This window comes from Benincasa hispida, chromosome 4, assembly GCF_027475165.1.
Source record: "Benincasa hispida cultivar pf3 chromosome 4, pf3_genome.v1.1, whole genome shotgun sequence".
Classification (NCBI taxonomy): domain Eukaryota; kingdom Viridiplantae; phylum Streptophyta; class Magnoliopsida; order Cucurbitales; family Cucurbitaceae; genus Benincasa; species Benincasa hispida.
In genome coordinates, this window is record NC_143481.1 from 15151237 (window position 1) to 15157967 (window position 6731).

Genomic DNA, 6731 nt, shown 5'->3' on the forward strand with positions numbered 1-6731 from the left:
TTTAATGCGATGGACGCATACGATTGCCATATTGTGAACTTAATGCTTTTGGACGCAATATTGTATATTTTTATCAACGCAATCCTACATTGTTTTATAACTTAGCACTGTAATAACGTGCATTTCTGCCCGTTATCAAAAAGCTACAGTATTGTGGACAATCTTCTTATAAACACAAGGTTTGTCAACATTTTGTTCAAAGCTGTAAGATTTGATCGTAGTATCAAATCTCATGTTCCATGATCGAGACACTTGTTTTAGCCCATAAATGGATCTATTAAGTTTGCAAACCTTTTGCTCTTGACCCTGTGTAATAAACCCCTCTGATTGAAACATATAGATACTCTCTTCAAGATAGTCATTCAAAAAAAGTTGTCTTGACATCCATTTGCCAGATTTCATAATCTTAAAAAGTGGCAATGAACATGAGTATCCTAATAGACTTGATCATGACAAGGAGAGAAGGTTTCTTTATAGTCCACCTTCTCTCTTTGGGAAAACACTTTTGCCACGAGTCTAGCTTTGTAGGTCTGTACTTCACCAGCTTGGTCTCGTTTTCTCTTATAGATCCATTTACAGCCAATGGATTTTATCTTTTTTGGTTGATCTACAAGATTTCAGATTGAATTAAAGTACATTGACTTCATTTCGAGGTCCATGGATTTTATCTTCTGGTCTTTATCTACATCACCCATTGTTTATTTAAAAGTCAATGGATCCTCTAAGCCATCATTAGGTATGACGACCTGAGTTTTAGTTAAACCCATGTACCAGTCAGACTGTTGCACAACCCTCCTACTACATCGAGGCATTCTCAACTCTTGAGAAGGATGTGAAGTATCAGCTCCATTAACAACTCTTGTTGAAGGATGAATTCCATGCTTGAAAGGCAACATACCTTTCTTGGAATCTTGTATTTTATATCGAGACAACATCGTGTCTATATAAGATGCCCGGGACAAGGCTATCATTTTGTCCTTGCGATTCCAAACGATTCAGATCCCAAGAACATATTGTGCTTCTCCCAAATCCTTCATTTGGAATTGTGTGGCTAGCCATGTCCTAATGTCAGCTAGAAATTCTACTTCATCCCAATGAGTAGAATATCATAAACATATAGAACCAGAAAAGCTACAGTATTGTTGACAATCTTTTTGTAAATACAAGGTTCGTCAACATTCTGTTCAAAGCCATAAGATTTGATCGTAGTATCAAATCTCATATTCCAGGATCGAGATACCTGTTTTAGCCCATAAATGGATCTATTAAACTTGCGAACCTTTTGCTCTTGACCCTATGTAATAAACCCCTCTGGTTGAGACATATAGATAATCTCTTCAAGATATCCACTCACAAAAAGGCTGCCTCGGCATCCATTTTCCAGATTTCATAATCATAAAAGTGGCAATGGACAAGAGTATCCTAATAGACTTGATCATGGAAATCGGAGAGAAGGTTTCTTCATAGTCCACCTTCTCTCTTTAGGAAAACCCTTTTGCCACAAGTCTAGCTTTCTAGGTCCATACCTCACCAACTTGGTCTTGTTTTCTCTTGTAGATCCATTTACAACCAATGAGTTTTACCTCTTCTGGTTGATTTACAAGATTCCAGACTGAATTGAAATACATTGACTCCATTTCGAGGTCCATGGCTTTTATCCATTGGTCTTTATCCACATCACTCATTGCTTGTTTAAAAGCCAATGGATCCTCTAAGCCATCATCAGGTATGACGACCTGAGTTGCATTTAAACCCATGTACTGGGTAGACTGTTGCACAACCCTCCCACTACGTTGAGGCATTCTCAACTCTTGAGGAGGATGTGAAGTACCAATTTCATCAACAACTCTTGTTAAAGGACCTGCTCGATCAACAACTCTTGTTGATCTATCTGTAGTTTCTCTGGTTATCTCACTTAATACTAGGTTACTACGAGGTTGATGGTTTTTAATGTGATCTTCCTTTATAAATGTTGCATTTGTCCACACAAATATTTTATCTTCCTAAGGATCATAAAAATAACCACCTTTTGTCTCTTTGGGATAGCCTACAAATAGGCATACCTTCGAACGGCGTTCCAACTTCTTTAGGTTTTGTACCAATACATGTGCTGGGCAACCCCAAATCCTAAAGTGATGTAAACTATTGAGATTAATATGATCTAGTCTTAGGTGCCAAAGATAGGCATTTGGAGAAATTTTTCGTTTCTTATTTTTCGTTTCAGTTGTTTTAAACATCTCTATATTTAAAATGGCTTTTACCTCAGTTGGTTTTAACAGTATAACTTATTCTATAGATTTTCATAAGATACTATATTACCTTTTTAGATAATGAATATTTCATTATATTCAAAAGAAACTTTGTAATTTTGTTCTAGCAAATATGAGATAGAAATTAAATTCCTTTTCATAGAAGGAATGTAATAAACATTTTCAAGTAAAATGTGTCTATCTCCAATAAATAACTTTATATCTCCTACTGCTTTAGCCAAAAAAACCTACCCGGTTCCTATCTTAAAGGTTGCTTCGCCTTCTGTAAGTTGTCTCTAGGAACTATTTTCCTAAGCAAAAGTACATATATGATTAGCTGCTCCTAAATTTATTATCCAGGTTAACTTATCATTTTCCACCAAGCATGTCTCAATGACAAGTAAATCATATTTGCTTTGTTGTGCCTTCTGGTCAGTAGCAGAATTTGGAGATAGAGGACATTCTTCTATTAAAACATAGTCCAAATCATCAATTTCTAGTACATTTGATTTCCAAGTTGATTTACCGCTAAAAATGTCAGAAGCGAGTAAATTTGAAGAATTCAACATGCTAAAAATATAAACAAATTCTAATTAGTGGATTGCTTTTAAACCCAATCAGATTTTAGCAAAGTAATAATATACTCACATTTCATTATTTTATTTGCAACGATACTATAGTGAGTCAGAATAAGTATTACCGAGGGGCAGTCAAATACTCTTTCATTAAAGCAAGACATTCTTGACTAAATACTATCTCCAGAATAACTCATATTCTAATAGTCATTTAGCTATCGTTTTTGGTCAAGAACTTACTAACACTTAGTAATTTGTAAGTGTAACCCTTTATTTTCAGATCTCATAGATTAGCAGCCCCAACAATGCTACCGAATTGGAGAGTGAAAGTTGGGAAATGACCTAAGAAATCCTATTCATTTCTGGAGTTTGAGTTGTTCTGAATCTTACATTACAACCTTCCGAGGGGATAGCCGTGGTTAGCGACTAGCTAATGCCAACTTAAATATGACAAGGAGGTGCAACATAGGAATCTCACAATCTAAACTAACGAAAGAGACCACAGGACACGTTGACACACATCCTTTACCCACTTACTATGAACTACTTCCCCTATTCACCTTGCTATTGACCAATGCAAACACTTTCTGAATGGAGGTCACTTCTAGGGTGACACGAAGCATTGCACTGATCTCACGATGTGAACTCTTAGGTACATGAGAGCTAAGAACAATATATCCTATATGTTATTAATCTCCCACTGAAGTATTCTATTTGTTCTTGGGTAAATCTTTACTTAGGAATGTTCCGACTAATTAAACAACCTAAGTCTAAGTGATTTTTCCTAGTATAACTCTTATACTAGGATTAACCTATGATGTCTAGGTGATAAACCAATTTTATTATCTTACAGCACACACGCATGCTCATAAAACTAGGGTTATTGACTTGGACGCCAATTTGATCTCCTGGTAGGAGGTGTTCCGTAAACTGTCAACTTAAGTACCCCTAACCTTAGACAATATCTCCTTAGGAGAGTAAACAAGTCTTGTTTTACAAGTAATCGACCTATTCTAACTCTTAAAAAAGGTGATTGAACTACATCGGTTAACCCTTGGTGAGCATGCATCTCATCTTTGTTATAGATTTTAAAAGTCGATTATTTTATAACAATTATAAAATAAAATATAACATTAATCCTAGAACATTCATCTATAACATGCTTCCTTAAACAAACATGCTTTAATATAACACTTGCACACTATATAAATTATTGTTGGGTTTTATGTCTTAAACTTGTGGTTTGTAAACAATAAACTCATTCTGTAAATCGATAAAGTTGTTATTGAATATATGGATTACTTATTTTGTTTTAGAAATAAATCCAATAAACTAAAAGATCCATGACTATTACATGAATACTTGAACTTTATGTGGAGACATAAGAGTGGATCAGGTTTGAGTAAATAGTAAAAATGATCTATAGTATACAAATAAGGTTGGGTGCCTTATTCTGGTAACACTATCGGATGCGACCCACTCTGTAGTTGTTACAAGGAGTTGTAAAGTGATACAAACGAAGTGATACTGATTCGTTGATGTGATGACATGAGGAGTGGGAGCGTCCTGTGCAATGAGTTTACGTAAGATTGGACCAAGAAATAAGTCAATCTTACTTATAACGTTGTTTACTATTTAAGACTGACTATTTCACAAGGATGAACTAGGTAACTTAACCTTAATCCTGAGCTAACTATGAACTCCTGTTTATTCGGGATTATCCTTAGATTTGCATAGGTGAAGATTGGCTCAATAGCGCTGGCTCAATAAGCCTACCATTTCAGGGGTAAGACCGGGTAGATAGCTGGGGTATAGGGTGCAAGATGGAATTCACTCCTACCTACTTTCAAGGATAGTAGAGAGGTTGTTCCCTTTTAAGTGATGGCTCCAAATCTTGAACAAAGGATCTCACCCTCTCATTAGCTTGAGAAGAACTCGATTTGATGATCGGATCACAACTCAATGGTTCATTAGAGGATTAGTGGGACTTAAGAAACAAGAGGTAATCTCGGGGGTAAAACAACCATTTGACCTAACCATTATTATGAACAACCTATGAAGAGTTAACTTACTAATCATGGTTATATCGAATGGATACAATATGTCTACCGTGAGGGGAGTACAACTCTGGGCTTTAGTGGAGTGACTCAGTAGTTAACGAATGGAGGTTAATTCGGTGTAAAGAGTTTAACTAATTAATCTCAGATCGTTAGAGCCCATGATCTGTAAACTAGCTCACAAACAGATTAGCCTTAAAATAGTTTGATAAGTTGATTTGAAACGTTCAAATTATAGTTAAGGAAATTAGTAATTATATGTGATATAATGACACATTTAATTTTGGAATTAAACAGAATTGGAAAATCAATTAATATTTAAATATGATTTAAATATTAATTTCATGAATAAGGATTCTTGATAGTGGAATTGATGATTAATTAATTTGATATTTGATATTAAATTAATTTGAATTAATTAAGTTATTTAATTAATTATTAATTATTAATTTTATTAGAAAAATTAATTTTTGTAAAATTAATATATTTTCAATTTTACTTATAAAATAAAAAAAAAATAAAAAATGATATTTGATTTTGAAAATGGATTCAAAATTAATAGAAAATTGGGAAATTGGGAAAATGGAAAAACCCACCAAAAGTGGGATTTTCCACTTTCTAAACAAACACCTTATTCATTTCTCACTACCAAAAATTGAAGTTGGAGCTGGCAGAATTTGATGCAATTGGATTGCATGATATTCTAGGATATATCACATAAGCTTCAGCTGAAAGACTCCCATGAAATACATATATAATTAAATTAAATTAATTATATCACATATAATTAATTTCCTCATTTAATTTGAACAATTCAAATTAATCAAAAATTGATTCTCATTAAATCCTTGTTGAGCTATAGAGGGGATCTCATGAACAAGCCTCAATGGTACCTGAATAATTAATTAAACTTTTTTAATTAAATTACTCAACATCCATTAACTGTAGGACACTCCACTAAAGACCGACAACTGCACACTTTGCACTACAAATATATTTTTGTGTCCATTGGATATAACCAGTCAACAATGCGATGACCCTTCACAAATTGCTCATAAGTACAGCTAGGTCAGAATTATCGTTTTGCCCCTATACTTACATTTAACTCCTTAAGTATCAATGATCTCTCTAATGTATAATAAGTCATAGTCCAACTATTACCAAACCCCTCTTGGGCCAGGAGAGGGAGAGGGTATGGCGCCACATTATTCAAGACCCGAAATCAGCCCTTAAGGAAGCAATTTATCTACTACCCCGATGTCGAAAAATGAGTGAATTCCGTCTTGTGTAGCTGTGTTTCTAGGTCCTCAATCAGATGAATCCCTAAAATAGTAGATTTATTGAGTCAAAGATCTAGCTACTTCTACCTATAAAAATAAAATGATCATCTTCATAGGCCGAAGTTCACAACTCACTTAGGATTCAGGTCACGTCGCCTATGCTCATTCTGGTGAAATGTAAATCTTAAATATAAACGATATTATAAATGAGACTAGTCATTTTGTGGTCTGGTCTTATACAAACTTCTTTGTATAGAATACCCCCACTCACATGACTCCACATGAATGATCAGAATTAGATCATTTGTAGCACTTTACAACAATTGTAACATCTACAAAGCGGGCTATACTCGTAGTGTCACCGGGATTAGGTATCCAGTCTTATCCATCTACTACAGACCCTTTAAGTTATAACTTAAACATGACCCACCTATACGTCTCTACATACATGTTTAAGCTCCAGATGATAACCTTGGATATTAGTTTATTGGTTTGTAGGTTTAATGCTACCAAATGTCAAATAAAGCATTTCATATTTTATTAAATAAATAAAAAGTTTGTACAATAAAA